We start from the raw sequence: 23,691 nt of genomic DNA, 5'->3' as shown, positions 1-23,691 counted from the left end.
CAGGGACAGTTTCTTCCCTTCCACCATCAAATATCTGAATGGTCCATGAACATTACCCTGTTATTTATTTATCTTGGACTACTTAACTATTTTTATAATTTACAGTGATGTTGTGTCCTGCTGTCACAAAATTACAAAATTTCACGTCACCTAAATCGGTGATACTAAACCTAATTCTGATTCTGAGAGCACAGCGAGTGGTTACTTCTGTTGTCTTGCACTTGCTCTATTTATTATAGCCATGTTTACTCCGTGAGCTTCATGCAAGCAAGGAATTTCCTTGCACGCTGCTGTAAATGACAATAAACTAACCGAATCTTGTGGCAAACAGTAAAAGCTTAAAATAGCTGGCTGGCCAGGCAGCATCTGTGGTTCCAGTGACAAGTTATTTTGGAATCAATACTTGTGACTGATGATACTACAATTAAATTTTGATGGATTAAAACTGCTGTCTCAGCAAGTTATTAAATGTGGTAAGAGCGAATATTCTGTCATCTCAGTTCCAGTGCCCAGAGGTGTTTGAAGCTGCGTGCTGTTCCCGAGTCGGTGATTCCTGCTGTGAACAGGAGACTCGCTCTCCTCGTAGTTGTGGGAGGAGGCGATTCCTTCCCCTCGGCTTCTGCAGCAGATGGGGGATCGGGTTCTAACGGAAACACACAACACACAGTCACAGTCTGCACAAAGAGAGACAAAAATCAGCCAAGGAAAGAGAGGTGGGGTGAGGGGGGGGGGGGTTGCAGGAAAGCGAGAATACATTAAAGATGACAAGCCAGACCAAGAATTCTCCCGGCAGCAACTGAAGGTTTGGGTTGGCAAGATCTGTAGAAAACAACTCTCACTCTCTCTCTCTCTCTCTCTCTCTCTCTCTCTCTCTCTCTCTCTCTCTCTCTCTCTCTCTCTCTCTCTCCTCTCTCTCTCTCTCTCTCTCTCTCTCTCTCTCTCTCTCTCTCTCTCTCTCTCTCTCTCCCTCTCTCTCTCTCTCTCTCTCCCTCTCCCTCTCCCTCTCTCACTCTCTCTCTCTCTCTCTCTCCCTCTCTCTCTCCCCCCCCCCCTCTCTCTCTCAGCAATAGAGAGAGGAAAGTAAATATAAGGAGGAGGTGGCTCGAATCAGAAGCTGTCTGCGAACCGACGGACTGACCGAAGACTGAAATAGATCGAGATTAAACAAGCGCCTGTTGCTTCCTCCTTCCCACCGCCCTGCCTTTCAGATGCAAAGATGCTGCGCTGTTTATAGGGGCGACTTAGCTCTCCAGAGCTGGCGACCACAGGTAAGTGAATAAGATTTCATTCACCTCTCCGTGCCGTGTGATGCTGAACGGAGAGTGTGGCTGAGAGCCGCAGACTCGGCTCTCTCTCGGATCCCGGGCTGGGCTGATGCACTCTCAGGCGGACGCGGTTGCTGTCTCCGATCGCCCTGTTGTGCATCACTGGAAAGTAGGTTGAAGGGAAAGTCTAGGAATTGGGGAGGCGGTGGAGGAAACACTTTGCCAAGCGAGGCTTGTACTTCCCCATTCTTCTCACTCCCCACAACACGTAAGGTTGGTTTCCTCAATAATGTAGAGCAGTTTTTAAAAGGGTCCTGCTGTATTTTTACTAAAAATGCTACCTCTCTCATTTAAGATTGTTTCGCAGAACTGATGTTAATCACAAACGACCCGTGAACGCGACCTCTCGTGGACAGCAGCTCCGGGGGAAATCGATACAATTTTTTTCGCAAATCTTTTGTGTTGAGAATACTTATAACAGTAACAATACCTGTAGTTATACTGCGTTTTCTAGATATTTTCCCCACCCTGGGGAATTCACTGCCTAATGGAGGGAGAACGCCTCTTCATATTTAAAACAAATCCAACACTATCACTTGATATGCAGTAGCTTGCAAGGCCGTGAAACTAGGGAATAAGAGTGAATTAGGGCGGATGTTTTTCGCCCAGCACGGAAACAATGGGCCGAATGGCCGTCTTCGGCGCTGTAAATTTTTATGCTTCTAACGTTAGGCTGTAACGCGTCAGTGTTTCTCATAATGGAATACTTATCATTGGAAGTAACAATGAAAGTCTGAAACTGCAAGATCTCACAGTGATGAAGCTGAGAGGCCTCTGTTTAGTTTGATCTGTTGTGGAATCATTATCCATTTAATCTCACCCCAAACTAACCCTCCCAAACCCTGTACTATTTCTCCACCCGGTATTAAATTCCGTTTGTCTCTTATTAAAACTAGCCCAGCAACAAGTAGTTTACCCATTAAAACCTCGTGTGTAAAATCTTCAGTGGTATTCATGCAGCATTAACCATTCTTGATGTTTGTAGTGGGGACCTGCCACGAGGGAAGCATCAGCCACAACCCTATCAGGAATAGTAAAATATTGTAGACTGTTGTATACCAGATCTGCTGAGGAAGGCAGTAGATACTAAACTGCAACACACGGAACACTTGCAATGTTACATGACCATAGAATTTGGTTGGTAGGTTAAAGCCTTACTGTAAATTGCTCTAAGAGGGGAGTCATAAGACCATAAGACATAGGAGAAGAATTAAGCTACCTGATCATCGAGTCTGCTCCACCATCCCATCATGGCTGATTTACTTTATTTCTCAACCCCATTCTCCTGCCTTCTCCCCCCGTAACCTTTGATGCCCTTGGATTCACCACCCTGGCTAAAGTAATTCCTCCTCGTCTCTGCTCCTTCCATTTTGAGCCTGTGCTCCCTGGTCCTAGATTCCCCCTTTATAAGAAACACTCTCACCACATCCACTCCATCTAGAGCTTTCAATATTTAATCAGTGTCAATGAGATTGCCCCTCATTCTTCTAAACTCCAGCGAATACAGGCCCAGAGCCATCAAACACTTCAGATTGTTTTACTATCTGGAGGATGGCTTTTCTGGCTCAGAAGGGGTTGAGTGGGGGGGGGGGGGTGGGGAGAAGAGCAGAGCAGTGGTGATAGGTGATTCCATAATTAAGGAACGGAAAGCAGATTCTGTGGATGTGAAAGAGACACCATATGGTACGTTGCCTCCCAGGTGCCAGGGTCAGGGATGTCTCGGATCGAGTCCACAGCATTCTAAAGGGGGGGGGGGGGCGAACAGCCAGAAATCGCAGTACGTATTGGTATCGATGACATAGGTAGGGAAAGGGAGGAGTTCCTGAAGAGAGTATATAGCAAAACGCTGCAAAACAGGACCTCCAGGGTAGTAATTGCTGCCTGTGCTTCGTGCCAGTGAGGGTAAGAATGGGAGGATTTGGCAGATGAGTGTGTGTCTGAGGAACTGGTGCAGAGGGCATGGATTCAGATTTCTGTATCAGCAGGATTTCAACTGGGCAGGGTATGACCTGTACGAAAAGGATATGTTAGATCTGAACCCGAGGGGGACCAATATCCTTGTGGGCAGGTTTGCTAAAGCTGTTGAGGAAGGCTTAAACTAATTTGGTAGTGGGATGTGAACTGGAGTGATAGGGCTGAGGATGGTGCAGTTGGTGTACAAAGCATATGAAGTGTAGTGAGACTGTGAGGAAGGACTGGCAAAATTGCAGTCAGTGGGATGAGTTGCATTGTAACAACCTCAGGGTTCTGAAAGATATAGCTGAAGAGATTGTGCAGGGTTTAGTAATGATCTTTCAGCAAGAATCACCAGATTCTGGAATGGTTCTGGAGGACTGGAAAATTGCAAATGTCCCTCCACTCTTTAAGAAGGGAGAGAGGCAGAAGAAAGGAAACCATAGACCAGTTAGCCTGACTTCAGTGGTTGGAAAGATGTTGGAATCTGCTATTAAGTATGAGGTTTCAAAGTACTTGGAGGCACAGGAATAAAGGCTTGGACTATTTTCTAAGTGGGGAGAAAATTCAAAAATCAGAGATGCAAAGGGACTTGGGTTAACATGAGGAGCACTTGATAGTTCTGGGCCTGCACTCACTGGAGTTTAGAATAATGAGGGGGGGATCTCATTGAAACCCACTGAATGCTGAAAGGCCTCTATAGAGTAGACGTGGAGAGGGTGTTTCCTATAGCGGCAGAGTCTAGGACCAGAGGGCACGGCCTCAGAATTGAAGGACGTCCATTTAGAACAGAGATGAGGAACATTTTCTTCAGACATAGGGTGGTGAATCTGTGGCATTCATTGCCACATTGCAGGCCAAATAATTATGTGTATTTAAGGTGGAGGTTGATAGGTTCTTGATTAATCAGGGCATTAAAGGTTACGAGGAGAAGGCAGGGGAACAGGGTTGAGAGGGATCATAAATCAGCCATGATGGAATAGTGCAGCGGACTTGATGGACTGAATGGGCTAATTATGTTCCTATGCCTTATCGTCTTATGGTCTCAATATTCAATAGGGGGTTTCTATGAAGTACCCCTTAATTCTTCTAAATTCCAGTGAGTACAGGCTCACAGCCATCAAACACTTGTCAGGAAGAAGATGAAAGAATATGGGGGAAAATATTATGTGGAGAAGTAAGAGCAACAAAGGGAATAATGAGGATGGTCTGAGAGCTGGCAAGAACTAAATGGGTCAAATGGCCTCATTCTAAGTTGTAAGAAGTTCTAAATAAATACAAGGAGTGTTTTATGATCTTGTTGGAGGAGGATTGCTGTGTAGGATATGTAGGGTGGTGGGAGCGTTTCTGTTCTTCATACATTTTAACGATCCACTGATGGAGATAAACCCTCAGCTTTGCTGTGGAAAGGAAAATGTGGAGGCGATGGCACAAAGCTGTGCGGCTATTACAGTCTCACGGTTTAACAATAAAGGAGGATATCGTACTAAAAAAAACAGATACTTACTGCAAAATTAGATGAGCACAAACTTAAAGAGATTATATTATGCCTCAGTGAATGATTTGTTACATAACATAATCCAACACCCCTTTTCAAAGACTGTTCATAATTTTGTTCTATTCATTACTCTCAGTTTAATGTCCACTACTGAAGTTATTTAGAACACGTGAAGATTCAGATGATTCTCAGTTCCTTTGAGTAGGTGTGGAGAGGGTGTAGAAAACAATAGGTTTGAAAGGAAATGTAAGTAAGGAAAATGGTGCTTCACCTTACCTATGACACAGCAGAGTTGGGAAACCCCAGCTACTTCTACATAGGACACATTGTTTTCTAAACTAAGAGGTTAAAAAAAGGTGATTTTTCCCTCTGTGGGCCTATGAATAGGGAGTTCTGGTTTTAGAAGGTGCTGAAGGGCCAGTAATATAGCTCTAAATCTGGGGGGGAGAGGATCTTGTAAATGGTGACATGCTGCGTTTCTCTCTCTATGTGGGAAAGGTTGGGAAGAATAGATGAGTTATCACACTAGGTTCTGCAGATAGATGGTAAATAGACCTACATTTATAACAAAAAGACACAGGCTGCTTCACTGTCTGGTATGGAGGGGGTGGGGCTACTGCACAGGACCGAAAGAAGCTGCAGAGGGTTGTAAATTTAGTCAGCTCCATCTTGGGCACTAGCCTACGAAGTACCTAGGACGTCTTCAAGGAGTGGTGTCTCAGAAAGGCAGCGTCCATTATTAAGGACCTCCAGCACCCAGGGCATGCCCTTTTCTCACTGTTACCATCAGGTAGGAGGTACAGAAGCCTGAGGCACACACTCAGTGACTCAGGAATAGCTTCTTCCCCTCTGCTGTCTGATTCCTAAATGGACATTGAACCCATGAACACCACCTCACTTTTTTAATATATATTATTTCTGTTTTTGCACTTTTTTATTGATTCAATATACATATACTGTAATCGATTTATTTATGTATTTATTATTTTTTCTTCTATATTATGTATTGCATTGCACTGCTGCTGCTAAGTTAACAAATTTCACAATGATTCTGTTTCTGAGAAATTTAGCTTCCTTATGTTATATCTCTCAGGGGAATCCATGAATCTGATTCTGATTCTAATCAGGAAGACCCGTGAGTAACCTTGGAAAGATCTCCCATCCACTAAATGCGTTGAGAATAATGATAAAGGTTCACCTTGGAATAGTGGTGATTGGTCTTTCAGTGGGAGAACCAAGGATCTAAGTTGAATCTCTAAATCGACAATCAGCACAGAAACTGTTCTTGCCCTCTCCACAAGATCGGGATGTTTGTTTGGCCTTCTCATTCAACAAAACAAAACATTCCTGAAGCTGAATCTGAAATAAGCGCAAAGGTAGCCAGGTTGGATTTCCTTTCTGTACCATATGTGCTGGGAAATGCCAGAGTAGAATTTGCAGCCAAAAATACTCGGCACCCTCTGGGATGTGGTGAAACAGGCAGCAGGGTAATTGTGCTTATTGGGTTTTGAGCATGCAAACATATTACTGAGACAGAAAAGGAGTGCTGTTGAAAAACATTTAGCGACAGTGATAAATGCAGGGCTTAATACCAAGCTTTCAGTCAGCATTCAAAACCTAGTGCTTAAATGTACTTTTGTGCATGTAATGGAGTAGCTTTATAAAGGACTTTATATAAAAAGAAAACTTCTTTATTGTGGGAGAAGAGAGTAAAGCTATAGAGAAGGCACACAAAGGGTGATGTGTTTTTAGAATGAACTGCCAGAAATAATGGTTGGGATTAGACGATAAAAGAGATTAGCTTTATTTGTCACATATTCATTGAAACATGCAGTGTAATGTGTTGTTTGTGTCAACGACCTACACAGTCTGGGATGTGTGGCCAGCAGCCCGCAAGTGTCGCAATGCTTCCGGTGCCAAAATAACATGGCCACAACTTACTAACCCAAACCCGTACGTCTTTGGAATGTGGGAGGAAACCCACTCGGTCACGGGGAGAATGTACAAACTCCTTACAGGACAGCCAGTGCTGTAAAGCGATTGCACTAACCACTACATTGCTGTGCTGCTCTTAAAGCCAGCTCGGCAACGATGGGCACATCAGCAATATTTAAAAACCATCTAGACAAATACATGGATAGGAGAGATTTAGAGAGCTATGGGCAGATTGAACTAGCTTGCTGGTTAATGCAGTCGGCTTAGACAAGCTGAGGGACCAGTTTCCATGCTCTATAACGTTATACAGACAACAGAATTACTTAATCTTAATGGGGTGCCACACGAGCTCGATCAGTGGTCATTGAATCCAGACCAACCAGATTCATACAACTGGGTGTGGGTCTTTTCAGAAACTGAAACAAAATTGATAAACTGATGAACCTGTGAAGAGAGTGAATGGAGGTAAAAGTGTAGGATAATCATTTTTTGGAAATAGGTGTGGAATTATATGAAATGCAAAACAAGTATGACAATCTGAAGCATAATGTGATGTGAGCCATATGATCTACCAGTAGCCCATTTTAACCTTTGATGAAGGGTTTCTTATCTTCCACTTTGTCTTGATCAATGGTGGTTCTTGATCAGGGTTCAAGAAGAAAATTGGGTTGGTTAACACGAGTTACAAGAGATTCTGAGATGCTAGAAATCTCGAGCAACACACACACACAAAATGCTGGAGGAACCCAGCAGGTAAGGAAAATGAACAGTTGATATTTTAGGCTGAGACCCTTCATCAGGACATTTCATTTATCCTGATGAAGGGCCTTGGCCTGAAATGCCGACTACTCATTTCCATCCATAGATGCTGCCTGATCTGCTGAATTTTCCAACATATTGGATGGATAGCCATTAATCTACCAAAAGCAGAAATCAATTTGATCTTGATTGGAAGCAAATGAGTGTCAAGTTTGTAATTCTGCTGTGTCATCCATGGATTCCTTGGATGAAGGTACTGTTGTGGCTAATTAGAAAGAGAAGTACATGAGTCACATGATTGGAATATGAGCACTCAGAGTTCCATACTGTTGACTAGCCTTTTGAACAAAGTACTCTTAATTTGTGATACATGGCTCACCAGCTGAAAGCATAGAGGGAAATGTTTTGCACTTTCTCAGCAGCAAATTACTTTTGTGAAATATACTGTTCACTTGCACCCATTAGCTGCATTGAAAGGTCAATTGCCAGACATCCGAGGGATCTACTAAGTCACTTGAGCTTTGCCGTGTCACTGTTGGGCGGAAAATGATTCATGGCTTCCATGTGAGTCCTAAGAATTGTGTATTTGTAAAGATAGAGCACGCCCATTGGGGTGAAATCAAAAACATTTAGATTTTATTGCTATTTGTTTTCTGTACTTTAACACGGAAATAGGTGGGTCCTTTTTAGTCAAGTCAGGGAGTTTGAGTCCCTGTGGGAGTTGGTGCCATACTGAGCGGTCTGATTTCATGTTATTCTGACAAGAGCTTGTGCATTGCATGGAAAATGAGTCCTCCTTCTCTCCTCCACCCTCCCTGATAAAACATAGATTACATTATACTCTCTTTTCTTTTGGCGATTGTAAACATAATCTCATAGTACATGGAGCAGAGAAGATTATAGCATCTAACCCTTCCCTCCCACATAGCCCTCCATTTTTCTATTATGCATGTGCTTTTACATAGAAACATAGAAAATAGGTGCAGGAGTAGGCCCTTCGGCCCTTCGAGCCTGCACCGCCATTCAGTATGATCATGGCTGATCATCCAACTCAGAACCCTGTACCTGCTTTCTCTCCATACCCCCTGATCCCTTTAGCCACAAGGGCCATATCTAACTTCCTCTTAAATATAGCCAATGAACCGGCCTCAACTGTTTCCTGTGGCAGAGAATTCCACAGATTCACCACTCTCTGTGTGAAGAAGTTTTTCCTCATCTCGGTCCTAAAAGGCTTCCCCTTTATCCTTAAACTCGTTCTGGACTTCCCCAACATCGGAAACAATCTTCCTGCATCTAGCCTGTCCAATCCCTTTAGAATTTTATACGTTTCAATAAGATCCCCCCTCAATCTTCTAAATTCCAGTGAGTATAAGCCTAGTCGATCCAGTCTTTCTTCATATGAAAGTCCTGTTTCTTAAATGCCCCTAATATATCTGCCTCTACCACCATCCCTAGCAGGACGTTCCACACACCCACCAGTCTCTGCATAAAGAACTTATCTCTGACATTCCCCTTATTACCTTAAAATTATGTTCCCTTGTATTAGCCGTTTCAGCCCTGGGGAAGAAGTCCATTCAACCTATGCCTCTTATCCTTTTGAACACCTCTTTCAAGTCACCTCTCATCCTCTTTCACTCCAAAGAGAAAATCGCTAGTTCACTCAACCTACCTTCATAAGGCATGCCCACTAGTCTAGGCAGCATCCTGGTAAATCTCCTCTGCACCCTCTTGAAAACTTCCATGTCCTTCCCATAATGAGGTGATCAAAATGGAATACAATCCCGAATTATTTAAGTTTAAAATTAAATAAAAACTTTAATTACACTTTATGCAGACTGAATGGTCCAACACTAATGTTTGTGGTTCATGCAAATCTCCTTCCAATCCTTTTCTTCTAACTCTGTTTACATTTCCATCTACATCTTTGCCCCCCCCCCATTGCGATGTTCTATTTTCCCCTTAAAATGTTCTGCACAATTTTCTGCAACCACTCTCTGTTCTACATCCTTACTGATCATGAGATAAAAGGGTTTTTATTGAATTATTAAACACAAGTGATTCTGCAGATGCTGGAAATCCAGAACAACACACACAAAATGCTGGAGGACCTCAGCAGGTCAGGTGGCATCTACGGCGAGGAATAAACAGTCAATATTTCAGCTAAGACGCTTCACCAGGAATGTAAAGAAAGGGGACAGAAGCCAGAATTAACAGTTGGGGATAGGAAGGGAAGGAGTACAAAAGCGGGCAGGTGATAGATGAGAGCAGGTGAGGGGGAAGGTGGGTGGGTGGGGGAGGGAGGATGAAGAAGCTGGGAGGTGATAGGTTGATGAGGTAAAGGCTGAGCAAAGAGGAATCTGAAAGGAGAGGACAATAGAATATGGGAGAAAAGTAAGACAGGAGGGACATCAGAGGGAGGTGATGGGCAGGTGAGGAGAAGAGAAGGGGTAAGAGGGGACCCAGAATGGGGAATGGATAAAGGAAGAAGGGGGAGGGGGAGATATTATCAGAATTTGGAGTAATTGTTGTTCATACCATCAGGCAGGAGGCTACCCTGATGAACTATGAGGTTTCCTTCCTTTACAGCCCTGATGAAGAATCTCGGCCCAAAACATTGACCGTTTATACTTTTCCATAGATGCCTGACCTACTGAGTTCCTCAAGCATTTTGTGTGTGTTGCTGAATTTTGTATCAGGTTTATATTCTAATTCTGACTCCCAATTCTATCCCTTCCTAAAGACATAATGGGCGTAGTGGCATCTGTACCGGACTTCAAGGCGAATGGTTCTGGGTTCGAATCCAGTTGGCTCTTTGCATGCTTTCCATCCGTGCTGGGTTGAGCATCAAGCTTGCAACTCGGCCTTGTAAAAAAACAGACAAACGCTAAGGAAATGACAAAGATTGCTGTCCGATGTGCCACAAGGCGCGGAGAGGAACAACTAAAGACATAAGCACGTTGTTATGTCCATCCTATAAAAGTTCTTGACTATCTCCTTTGTTATCTTCAATCTTTAGAAAAAAGACATTATTCTGACAATTCTAAACACAAGAGATTCTGCAGATGCTGGAAATCCAGAGCAACACACAGAGAATGCTGGAGGAACTCAGCAGGTCAGGCAGCATCTATGGAGGGGAATAAAAAGCCGATGTTTCTCTTAACCCAAATATCTAGCATCATCTTAGTTCCAATGCTTTGTGTTTTCCACTCAGTTTGAATGAAAACCACTGATTTATAGTTTTTCATGGAAAGCAGAATTGCAGGATGTAATCATGAAATATTTTTAGCGATGTTACCGTGAAATAAAAAAAAATCTCCATCATCATCAGCCACTGTAAATTCAGGATCCCTATTAGAGATAGAAAATGTGAAGTCCTAACATTGTAGTTACAAACAAATTCTCAAAAGAAACTAGATGGAATAGTCAGCATTACAAATGCACCATAGAGGCTGCAGGAAAATCATTATATAATGGATATTGAATGTCAGTGTAGATTGGTCTGCCTGTCAGTATAGATTTATTGCTGTGTTGTGTAGATTCTTTCCAAGATACGCTGTCACAAGTTTGAAGCCTGTGTAGTGAGACACTGGAAGACTAATACAATTAAACGATGCATTATCCTATTTTTACCCTTTATCTCTCTTTCTTCATTTACCTATCCCTTTCTCATTCATTATGTATTCACCTCTGCATTTTTTCTGTCTGTTTTTCTCTCTCTCTCTTTCCATCTTATATTTGCTGGCATGAAGGAGATCATGATAACGTCCTGCATTATAAATGATTTCAAATAAACAGACCCAGAAGTATCTGTTATTAAAACAGATACCTTGTTGAGGTCAAATGGCTGAAAAGATAATAATCCAGAGCTTTTGTTAATATTAATGGTTGAAAAAAACTGATTAAAAATATCTTTGTTGCTGAGACTATCATAAATTCGATGAGATGGGTTCATGCAGATAAAATTTCCGCCTGTTTGGTGCTTCGAGCTGCATAGATTAGAAAATTATAAGTTGAATTCTCTGTCCTGTGTTTAACTGATAAACCTTAGCTTTGGCAGCAGTTATCAGAGTCCATGAACTATGAAGAATATTTACCAGGCTTTCTATACAATTGCTAGTTCGAAAATGTAAATCTGTGGCATTTTGTGAGGAATGTGAGGATTGAACTGGCATAGCTATTGTGCCTATTGTGACTGAAAATTAAAGACCATAAAACATAGGAGCAGAATTAGGCCATTTGGCCCATCTAGCTTGCTCTGCCATTCCATCATGGCTGATTTATTATCCCTCTTAACCCCATTCTCCTGCCTTCTCCCTGTAGCCTTTGACACCCTTTAATCATCAAGAACCTGTCAAACTCCACTTTAAATATAGCCAATGACTTGGCCTCCACAGCTGTGTGTGCCAATGATTTCCACAGATTCACCACTCCTTGGCTAAAAAATTCCTCCTCATCTCTGTTCTAACAGGGCTTTCTTGTTCGATCCTTAGTCTCATGCTGGAAATATGATCTATAAGCGGATGCACTGGAAGTCTTCAGGGATCTGCTGAACCAGAGTTTATGGCCACATCTTTGGAGAGGAAGTGGGAGTCTGGTGTAACTATGGACCTATATCCATGGGATGACATTTCCTTGGCTAATGGGAGAACCGCTTGAAGCTTCCAAATGAAATATTAGAATCTGAAGTGAGCTGGGGTCTTGTTACAGGAGGGAAGCTGAGCTTATATTAGTAAAATGAAAGCCTTGTAAATTATTAACAATCATTTTTGATGTCTGGTGTGTTACTCATAAAACAGAAAACGCTTTTTGTCAGAGTGGAATCAATATGCAAAAGTGAACATGGAAGGAGCAGGAAGAAAACAGTGCCTCACTTAAAAATCTGGATATATCTGCAAACAATGTATTGAAATCAATGTATTTTTAACCCTTTGGGTGAGTTGGGCTAAATGGCATGTGTTCCAATGTTGGGGTCTGACATGCTGTGACCTAATGATGCAAGTCTGGGTTGTGTAATATCTCAGGCTATTTAAAACTATGAACTTGATTATGCAAATGAGGAGGATGCAGAGCGGGCTTGATTGGCCAAATGGCCTAGTTCTGTTCCTATGACTTATGTCTGTGATTAAAATCTGAGGAGCCTTCTGGGAAACTTGGATTGTGCCAAACTCAGCAGGCCTCGTGTCTATTCCACTGAAATTTCTTCTAGGTTTCAGCGTGATTTAATTAATTGCTGTAATGTCAAAAAACACACTTAGTTATATGTAATTAAAAATTGCCATGACACTGAAGCAAAGGAGGCTACGGTGTTGAGGGGTGACCCTATAGATGTGCATTAGCTTATGAAAAGCATAGATAGGATAGATAGTCAAAATACTTTTCCCTTGCTAGGGATATCAAGAACACGAGGGCATAGGTTTATGGTGAGAGGAGGGAGTTTTAAGAGGAGATTAAAAGGATATGTTTTTTTAACACAAGAAGTGGCTGATATCTGAAGCATGCTGGCAGAAGAGATGGAATCAGGTAAAATTACTCCATTTAAGAGGCATTTAGACAGATACTAAAAAAAAGGCAAGGATTAGAAGGTCTTCATATGGCTGAAAGGGATTAGTGTAGATGGGCAAAAAGTTTGGCAAGGACATAGTGGGGTGTAGGGCCCATTTCTATGCTGTATGATCACATGACAATGGTTGGCTCATAGACGAATGAAGCAAAAACAAAAATGATGGAACAATAGATAAAGATTACCTTTATTTGTCACCTGTCCATTGAAACATACAGTGAAATGCATTGCTTGCATCAAATCAAATCAGCGATGATTGTGCTGGCAGCCTACAAGTGTTGCCATGCTTCCCGTGCCAACATAGCACGCCCAGAACTCACCAATACCAACCATACATCTTTGGAATGTGGGAGGAAACTGGAACACCCGGAGAAAGCCCACATGGGCACAGGGAGAAGGTACAAATTCATCACAGACAGTGGCGGGAATTGAACCCTGATTTGTGATTGCTGGCACTGTAATAGTGTTATGCTAACCACTACACTACTGTGCCACCCCTCAGTTAGTCACACAGCATGTGTGGAAATTTAAACCAAATGTTGTTTTGGGTGAGGGTTCTTTTTCTCCAGGTGCTGCTTAACTGAGTGAGTTCTTCCAGAAGTTTCTGATTTTGTTTCAAATCTCAGCATCTGCAGTTTTTTTTGTTTCCAGAGAGGACTGCTGTGAGCTCCAGAGCATTTTATTGGCTGCACTCACGCCTTGATCTTCTTTAATTTACCTCAGAGCTAAACTTGTATCAAAAGAACCAAAAGTAAAGATGGGACATAAATTAGTGGAGTTCCCATGCAGCCCCAGTTCTCTTGTGAGTTCTTAACAATCATTGCTGTGATCTCCCACATGGGTGAAAAGGAACATTGCATGGGGAATGATATAATTTTGTTGTGCACAGTTCAATTGCTCTGGGATTTGCCTGGCCAAATTTCTGGAATGATGCAAAATGACGTGGAGTGGTCATTCTACTCTGGGTAAGGTCAATTTTCAATCAACAACAACAAAAAAACCCACATTATTTTGTCATCAAGTGTTTACTATATGTAGCAATTGTTTCATGAGCTTACAATTCCAGGATAAGAGAAGTGTGTTTCAGGAATGGAAATATAGACACATGGATGAAAGAAGACTGGAGGGCTCTGTGGGAGAGAAGGGTCAGATTGATCTTACATTAGGCTGAAATGTCCACACAACATTATCATGGGCTGAAGGGCCTGTACTGTGCTGCACTGTTCTACGTTCTTCGAAAATGAACGATGGGGGCATATTGCAGGGGCTGTTAAGCTGGTATAGAAAGTGTGGTTTACCACAAACTAAGATGAATTTATATCAATAACATGATTCATTGTAACAGATAGAACTGACTACTTGATGGAAATTATACAGTGATGAATGGAACCCTTTTCAGAAGAGCATAAGGCAATAAAAATCTAACAAAGACAACCTAAAACAAAAGAAGAAATGAATTAGCTGTAATTATAGATTTGTAGGCTTGGTCGAGGACAGAGATTAATAGGTTAATAGAGGTTAAATTACTCAGGACGACTAAATTTAGAAATTTAGTTTAGGATTGTGGATAATGTGAATCATGTTCTGACAGAGTTTCATTAATGCAGTTTTGAAAAACAGGTGACTGGGGAAATTACCGGAGAGCAGATTGTGAAGTGACTGAAAGAGGAAAGGCAGTGTACATCACTTGGTGCCAGTGTTCCGTCAGATTGTACCAGCTCTGTGAGACTTCATTAATCCCCCTCCACTGCAGCTTCTCACAACAGAGAAGCATTTCCTCATTTATTTCTTCAATCTCCTTTTTAATGTGACTAGTTAATCTGCTGCCTGTGAATTCCAGACTTGTTCTGATGAAGGGTCCTCAACCTCTCTCACCACAGCTCTGAAATGATCACTAAACTGTTCCCACAACCTATGGACTCACTTTCAGGGACTCTACAACTCATGTTATCAGTACTATTTTTTGTACTTATTTATGTTTATTATTATTATTATTATTATTATTATTATTATTATTATTATTTTCTTTTTGTATTTGCAGTTTGTCCTTATTTGCACTTTGGTTGCTTGTCAGTCTTTGTGTGTAGTTTTCCATTGATTGGTTGTATTTCTCTGTCTACTGTGAATGCCTGCAAGAAAATGAATCTCTGGGTACTATTTGGTGTACTATTTGATAATAAATTTACTTTGAACTTTGAACCTAAAACATTTACTATGTTAGGCATGCTACACAGGCTGCTTGACCTACTTAGTGTTTCCTGTATTTCTGTTTTTATTTCAAAATTTTAGCATTTTAATTTGTACAATTTTCATATTACAGACCACATCAACTCATAGTATGAAAGGAGAAATTATTTATGTCACCCCTCTTCCACTTGCTAATCATTTTGTACCCATGATCTCTGGTTAACCTGTTCTGCCATTGAAAACAGTTCTTCATTTATTATGCTATCAAGATCATTCATGACTCAGATATCATCGAGTCTTAATTAATCTTCCCTGCTCATAGGAATATGGGAACTAAATCACTTATCACCTTAGGTCTGTTTAGGACAACCATGGTGGCTCTGTGACCTTCTCATTTGTGCAAACAATGCGGTCCAATGAATGTACCGAATAGGTGGACATAGCAGCAATGTGACAATCAGAATCAGGTTTATTATCACTGACATATGCCGTGAAACTTGTTGTCTTGTGGCAGTAGTACAGTGTAATACAAAATAAAAAATATGATAAGTTACAATAAGAAATATAAAAATTCTTCACGATTAGTGCAAAAAAAAGAGAAAAATAGTGAGGTAGTGTTCATGGGTTTATGAATCAGAATAGAATTAAATTGATTATCACTGACCTATGTCATGAAATTTGTTGTTTTGCAGAAGCAGAACAGTGTAATGTGTAAAGAAATGCTATAAGTTACAATAAGAAGTATTACAAAATAAATAAGCAGTGCAAATAGAGAGCAAAATCGTGAGGCACTGTTCATGGGTTCATGGACCGTTCAGAATTCTGATGTTGGAGGGGATGGAGCTGTTCCTGAAACAATAAATGTGTGTCTTCAAGCTCCTGTACCTCCTCCCTGTTGCTAGTAAGGGGAAGAGCGCATGTCCTGGGTGGTGGCAGTTCTTAACGATGGATTCTGCCTTCTTGAGGCATCGCCTTTTGAAGATGTCCTTGATGGTTGAGAGGCTAGTACTCATGATGGTTACAACTGAGTTTACAACCCTCTGCAACTTTTTCAGTCCTGTGCATTGACACTCCATACAAAATGGTGATAAAACCAATTAGAGTGCCTTGGTACATCTATAGAAGTATGCTAGAGTCTGTGAAGATATATCACTTTGTTGATGGTCCCACTAGGAAAAACTTCGGTGGCATTCAGGCCAGGCCGAAGTATTGGGGGACAGTGTGGGGAATGTGGTCTTGACTGAACAATGGGGGAAGTGAGATTGATGTGTTAGTTTAGGGGTGTGGAACATGGGAGAGGGGATCTAGTAGGATACAAGGTAGGTATGAAATTTGCGTCAGTGGGGTCCTGGTCCAGTGCTGGAGAGTAAGGATCTAGTTATCCCAAGAGTGTCCAATGATTGTTCTGTTCTGACTTTGATACCTAAACCATCAGATTCACTTTTGAATGTGTCATGGGATTTGCACAAATTTTTGTTTGATTGGCAGCCTGTTTTTGAAAAGCAAATCATGGTGGCTTAAATATGCTTTCCTACATTAAAAAATCGATATAGTTTTCATTTTTAAATGTGGGTGGTTCATCAGTAGCCTTTAGTGTTGATACAAAAGGTTCAAAGTAAATTAATTATCAAAGTACATATGTACTTCAGAGGTGCCAGGAGGAGAAAGGAAGTCATACACATGAAATACACTCAGTGGTCACGTTATTAGGTACCCCTGTTCGTTAATATAAATATCTAATCAGCCAATCATGTGGCAGCGACTCAATGCATAAAAGCATGCAGACATGGTCACAAGGTTCAGTTGTTGTTCAGACCAAACATCAGAATGGGGAAGAAATGTGATCTACTGTAAATGATTTAGACTGTGGAATAATTGTTGGTACCAGATGAGTTGGTTTTAGTATCACAAGTTAAGGGATGACTGATCTACCTTGCATATTTCAATGAACAGGGGAAGCATGAGTCAGCCAGATAATGGTCTATATACTCTTATTTGACCGCATAACCTTTCTATCACCAGAAGAGTCTACTCCCACCTATGTGACCTCATCAACCCCTGCCTCAGCTCAACAGTTATTGAGACTCCCAGCCATGATCAAACATCAACTTTATTTGCCATATACATTTACATTTATTAGGAATTTGTTGTGGTGTGTTGGCATGTTATGCAACAAAAAACAATTCAACAAATATAAAGAATAAAGAATTATGTAAAATATAAAGTTAGAGTTTAAAGTATGGATATGCCCTAAAACATGCATAAATACATAAATACCAGCATGCATAAACAGCATTACAAAAAGCGGTAACACACACAAAATGCTGGAGGGACTTAACAGGCCAGGCAGCATCTATGGAAGAAAAGTATAGTTGACTTTTTGGACTGAGACCCTTCGGTAGGAAGCCTCGGCCCAAAATGTCAACTGTACTTTTTTGTTGCTTGCATTTCCAGCATCTGCAGATTTTCTCTTGTTTGTAAAAAGTGGTTTAAGATGTTTGCAGTGACTGAGGTAATAGATAGATCGGGGCATGGGGGCTGACTAGAATGGCTGATCAGATTAACTGCCTGGGGAAAGAAACTTATAAGATGGCATGAAGTTTTTGTTTTAATAGTCCTATAGTGCTTTCCAGAAAGGAGCTTTTGGAAAAGGCAGTTTTCAGGGTGGGAAGTGTCCGCAATTATTTTTTTCCCTTCTCACTTCTTTGTCCTGGACACATGCAGGTCCTAAGGTGATGGTAGACTGCAGCCAATGACCTTTTCAGCTGACTGGACAGCTCATTGTAGCTTTCATATATTGTGAGAGGATACTGAACCAGACCAGACAGTAATGGCTGATGTGAGCATGCCGAAGTAGAAATGCATCAGTATCTTCTGGGGAAGATGGAATTTTATCAACTGCCGCAAGGCATACATCCTCTGCTGAGCCTTTTTGTTAATGAAGGAGATTTGGTTCTCCCACATGAGGTCCTGCAAAATAATAACGCCCAGGAATCTAAATGCTGAAAGATGTTAACTGTAGAATTGTTAACGATGAGTGGGTGGAGAGGAGACACATTTCTCCTGAAGTCTGTAGTTTTGCAGGAAACTTTGTTACCTGTAGTTTCTGTGAGTTCAGAGCTTTCTGTTCTCCTTCATAATACCAAAGTCTTCATTTTATTATATAAAAGTTGGGGGAATTTAATGCCATATCTAAATTCCCGATTTGTTCCCTTAGCTGTAGGGAAGAAAATGGGGAGGAAATATTCCATGGATAGGCAGTGAGTGGAAATGCAGAGGAAAATGACACAGGAAATTTACCAAAGGATACAGGAATAGTGTCAAAATAACTGTTTTGTGTTGGACAATGAACCCATGAACACTATCTCACTATTTTTGGTTTGCTCGCTTTACCCACTACTTATTTATTTTTTATACTGTTGGAAATAATTTGTAAGAAAAATGCTGTATATTTCCTATTATAATTTATAGTATATTTTACGTATTGTACTGATGCAAAATAACAAATTTCACGACATACTGTATGTCAGTGATAACAAATGTGATTCTGATTTTGAAAGGTTAAACAGACTCTTTGTCATGAATTAAAGATGATAAACATTAACTTTATTTGTCACGTGTACATCGAAACATACAGTGAAACGTGTCATTTGTGTCATTGTTTGTGATGCGCTGGGGGGGCAGCCTGCAAATGTGGCCACGCATCCAGCTCCAACACAGCACGTCCAAAACGCACAAACCCTAACCTGTATGTCTTTGGAATGTGGGAGGAAACCACACTGTCGCAGTGAGAACATACAAACTTCTTTCAGACAGGTTGAGGCTAAATTTCATCCCTTACTTCAAGCCTGCTGAGCGCTCGTATCTGCTGATATAGCCCTCACATACAGAAAGAAAACAGTGTTTGCCAAAGATCAAAATAGTGACAAACATCCTAAACCCTGTTGGCTTGAAGCGGGACAGCTATCAACTATATACCTTTAGCTATTTATTACTACAAGAATTATAGATGTTACTGCATTCAGAAAAACATGTCCTGCTGTTGCTGATTCCCTGTACCTTCTGTTGCCTGGAACACCACATCTCATTTGCAAGTCTCGTATAATTTTATTTGCTGAGTCCACACTTGGGCAACTTTCAGTGTGTTCTTATAGATTGGGTTCACCTCTTGACAACAACCGCCTCAGAATTCACTCATTGCTGATCCTATGCAATGACCTGTCCTCTAACATCCACCATCGTGTCTTGTGATAACTTTCTTAATTCAGCTAAAAACTCAGCCACTGTTTTTGTTGGTTTTCTTAAATATGAATCAAACTTAAACATTTGCCCAATCGCGCTGGGCTTTGGGTTGAAGAAATTCTTCAACAAGTTTCTTAAATTTTTCTGACAAGGTTTCTCTGGGCTCAGCAGGTTTCTCATTAAACTACGTGGATGGGCTTCCACACTATTTAGGATAGGCTCTCGTTCTTTTATTTCATCAACAATGTCTTTTGCAACAGGGGTAGGCAGCAGTACTTTCACAAAATTCCTCTGGGTTTAAGAGTTAAATGCTGTCTATTGTAACCATTTTATTTTCATAGAACATAGAACAGCGGCACAGTAGAGGCCCTTCGGCCCATAACGTTATGCTGACCTATTAACCTACTCTCAAATCCTTCCCTTCCACATAGCCCTCCATTTTTCTTTCATCTATGTTCCTTTCTAAGAGGCTCTTAAATATCTCTATTGTAACTGCCTCTACCATTACCCCTGGCAGTGCACTCCACACACCCATCACTCTCTATGTAAAGAAAGAGCATCTCTCCTATACCTTCCTTCAATCTCCTTAAAATTATGAGTATTCGCCATTTCTGTCCTGGGAAAGGGTCTCTGTCCACTCTTATCATCTTGTGCACTTCTATCAAGTCATCTCCCATCTTCTTTAGCTCAATGAGAAAAGCACGAGTTCACCTTCACCTAAAGTGTGTTTAGAATATGTGAGTTCCTTATTTATAGAGCCAACAAGTTTTTTTGTAGTCGCTAAGGCAATTAGTAAGGATAGAGCTATCACCAAAACATCCTTTATAGAGGATATCAACATTCAATCAATAACAGTGGATGTATAACAACATATCAAAATTCATATCACAGAGCTTAAAAGTACACTCTTACTCATTAATTGAAGCAAATGGCACAGATTAATCTAAAGATTAGCTAGATAAACACACAAGGGTGAAACGAATAGAAAGTTCATTTAGTTAATAGGAGGAATGAAGCTTGCTGGGAACGGCCAATTTCTTTGTTATACAGTAAGTACTTGGCAATTTGATGTAAATTATATTATTACAAAATAATTAATTAGTGTTCCTATTAAACATTCCTCCAACCTGGTTCATTAAGATGAAAAATAATTACAGTAATGGGAAAAAAAGAAAGAATAAAAAGATGTTTAAGTAGACACACGAATGTGAAGAAAATCAATGGACATCAACATTGTGTAGGCAGAAGAGATTCGTTTAGTTGGCTATTTGATTACTAATTTAATTGGTTCAGCACAACATTTTAGGCCTAAGGGCCTGTTCTGTGCTGTACTGTTCTATGTTCTATGCCATACAACAAAACATATGATTCTGCTAACCATTACACATTTTAAAAAAATATGTGGGAGAAAATCCTTCTCCCTTTCAGAAAATATCAAGACAGAGGTCACAGAAAGCTAGCATGGAAAGTCGAGGGTTTTGATCATCAGTTTGTGAAGGTAAGCACAGGCATGTTGATCTGCTGCAAGAAGATGAATACACAAGCTCCGGGGAGGTATGGCAGTGCAGATAATGCCCATTATATTCAACAAACAAACAGAAGACAGGAGGATGAATCAGAATATTTAATGGAGATTCCAAAGCATAGTGAGCATTACTGGAGGGTAATTTGTGATTCTTGTCGCCAACCAAGATTCTTCATGCTGCGACCTTATTCTGAAAGCTGGTCACTGCCTTATTAATAAGCTATCTCTCCCTTGCAGTTTACAGCTCTATTTCCCTTGGAGAATTAATTCTCACACAAGAAGTCTGCACTCAGAACAGAATTGTACCAGACATTATGTTCTTTTGTCTACCTACATAAAAATGTAATTAGAAGAAGAGGCAGTCCATATGGCCCCTGGAGTCTGAGCCACAATTTACTAAAATCACAGTCACTTCTATCCCTTAAATAAATGTTCAGTTGTGTCGTAATGTCCAAAAATCTATCAACTTCACCCTTGAATATATTCAATGATTCTGCCTTCACAGCACTCTGGGTAGAATTGTAAGGACTCGGGGTATTCCAGGAGAAGAAGTTTTACGTCATTTCATTCCCAAGTGGTTGAGTCGTGATGTTGAGGTCATGCCCTCTAGATTCTCCAGATAAAGGAAGCAAGCTCCCATCATTCCCTGTGTCAATCCAACAGCCATATATTAGATCATCAACTCATTCTTCACTCCAGTGGGTAAGGCCTAAACTCTTCAATCTCTCTTCAGAGGGTGAATTTTATTCAGATTGTAATACATGCTGGAGTCAATTGGTAAAACTTCATCAGCTTATTAGCTTTTTATTGAGAGCAACTGAGGAGCAAACAAGCATGATTGTGAATAATGAACACAATCACAAATGAGATTGAGGTCCAAAAAAGAGATTCTGTTACCTTGGTTGTGACTTGAAATGAAGCTTTTAAAATGTTTGTACAGAAATTCCTCGTCTGCTATCCAATTAATTGTAGTTACTTACCAAAGACAAATAGTAAAGTATAGGATTTAGATGGTGCAAGATGGTATTTTGGCATTTGGAATGCAATTTATTGACTGAGGATATGGATGAATGATTATCTTCCAGAATAGTTTTGATTAGTTATTAAACAGTAATAGACAATTACAACTTGGAGGATTTTATACAACCTGGACCATTTACAATGCTGTGTTTAATTTCTCCTTTGCTGCTCATTGTAGAGCTTGATACTGGTGGCTAGGGGTATCAATTATCCTTTGGTGCTGTTACTAAAACATAACACCTCTGTGGCTGCACCAGGGATAATATCCCAAACAGTGTGCTTTTGACTTGGAGTAATAAACTGATCAGAGGAAGCTTAGCCTAGAAATGTGATTTTGTCCCAGAACTGACTTTTATGCTGATTGCCCCGCTGGAGTTTTCTATAAGTGAGTCAGTTCATTTTTGTAGATGTTCATTTGGCCAGTTGTGGCTTGTGTTGGTCATGCCATCGACCACACATCCAGAACCTGGAGGCGTATTGCTTAAAGGACAAGGTAAACCAGTGAAGATTGGCTCCAGCTAATCTTTGCTGGTTTATGGCTGTTTGCTGACCTTCATCATAAGCTGGAAAGCTAACTACTCAGCTCTTTCATTAAAAACACTGAAGTATAAAAGGACTGAAATAAACATCAGAAATTGGTGGAAGGAAATGCAGAGCTTCAGAAAATACAAGGACCAGCCTCCTAGTGGTGGTAACAACATCAGCAACATAATCACATTTTTCAATGACAAAGCTTTTGCTTTTGAAGATATTTCCTTTGCCAATTAGACAGTCTGGCAGGCTAACAATAGCTTTAGCTGAGTATTGTGCTTCTGCTTGCAAATCGTATTACTATACCTGTAAGGTACTGTTAGCAGAAATAGTAATATGATTGGCAGGAATGATCCAGCCCCATTCTTCCACCTGCTTCCAATTCAGGATTGGTCTGGATATGATGTAGCCGGCTGCTTTAATCTGAATTTAGTTTCACTTTAATTCAACACAGCCAGTGCAGGACACTTCTTGTTCACAGCTTTGGTGATCTAGTCAAATCCTGACCTCTTCGTTGTTGGTGAGGAGTTCGCCTGTTCTCCGTGTGACCATGCGGATTTCTTCTAGATACTCCCAGAGCCAAAAGACATGAGGGATGGTGGGTTAGTTAGCTCTTGGAATGGTGAATGGTAGAATCTGTGTGGGGGGATGGGGGATTTGATTGCAGTTTTAGAGGATAAAATGGATTAGTGTAAGTGGGTGCTTGGTGGTCAGCACTAATTTGGCGCAATGAAGGGCCTGTTTCTTATGTTAAAGAAGGTTTATTTTTCACTTTTGCGTCATTGTCCACTTCCTTCCTCGTCTTGGCCTCTCTGAAATGGAAGTGTTCATCCATGGTCTAATTTTATTGACATCAATTTCTCTACTTTCTTGCCAACTTGCTTGAGTTGCACTCAGCTATTCAAATCCTATCCCACTCAAGATGTATTGTCACCTCCTTTTTGACTGGATTGGCTTCCTTCCATCGCCGAATCAGTTTCAACTTCCCAATAGTTATCAACAAATCATTTCAGTGTGTCAGAGAGGTTTCCCTATGCTCCCATTCCTGCACTTTTGAGGGCTCACCAGTGGCAGGAACCAATGGCTCCTTTTCTGACCTCAGGCATCTCAAAACACTTTACAGCAGGTTTAGTACTTGAAGACCAGCCAATGCTGT

General features: G+C 40.9%; 1 protein-coding gene across 3 annotated transcripts in view; it reads left to right on the top strand.

Moving 5' to 3' along the window:
* Positions 1-1,023: 1,023 nt before the first annotated feature.
* The window catches only part of lrrc3ca (leucine rich repeat containing 3Ca), a 59,498-nt gene continuing 36,830 nt past the window's right edge, over positions 1,024-23,691 (top strand). For 2 of the 3 annotated variants that reach the window (XM_073071416.1, XM_073071415.1), the window contains exon 1: positions 1,024-1,268. The gene's annotated coding sequence lies outside the window, so the exon portion shown is untranslated. Of the gene's footprint in view, positions 1,269-21,489; positions 21,687-23,691 lie in introns of all 3 variants that reach the window. The other variant, XM_073071417.1, reaches the window with a different exon arrangement.

This window comes from Hemitrygon akajei, chromosome 18 (genome assembly GCF_048418815.1).
Source record: "Hemitrygon akajei chromosome 18, sHemAka1.3, whole genome shotgun sequence".
Taxonomy (NCBI): domain Eukaryota; kingdom Metazoa; phylum Chordata; class Chondrichthyes; order Myliobatiformes; family Dasyatidae; genus Hemitrygon; species Hemitrygon akajei.
This window is presented reverse-complemented; position numbering and strand designations above follow the sequence as displayed.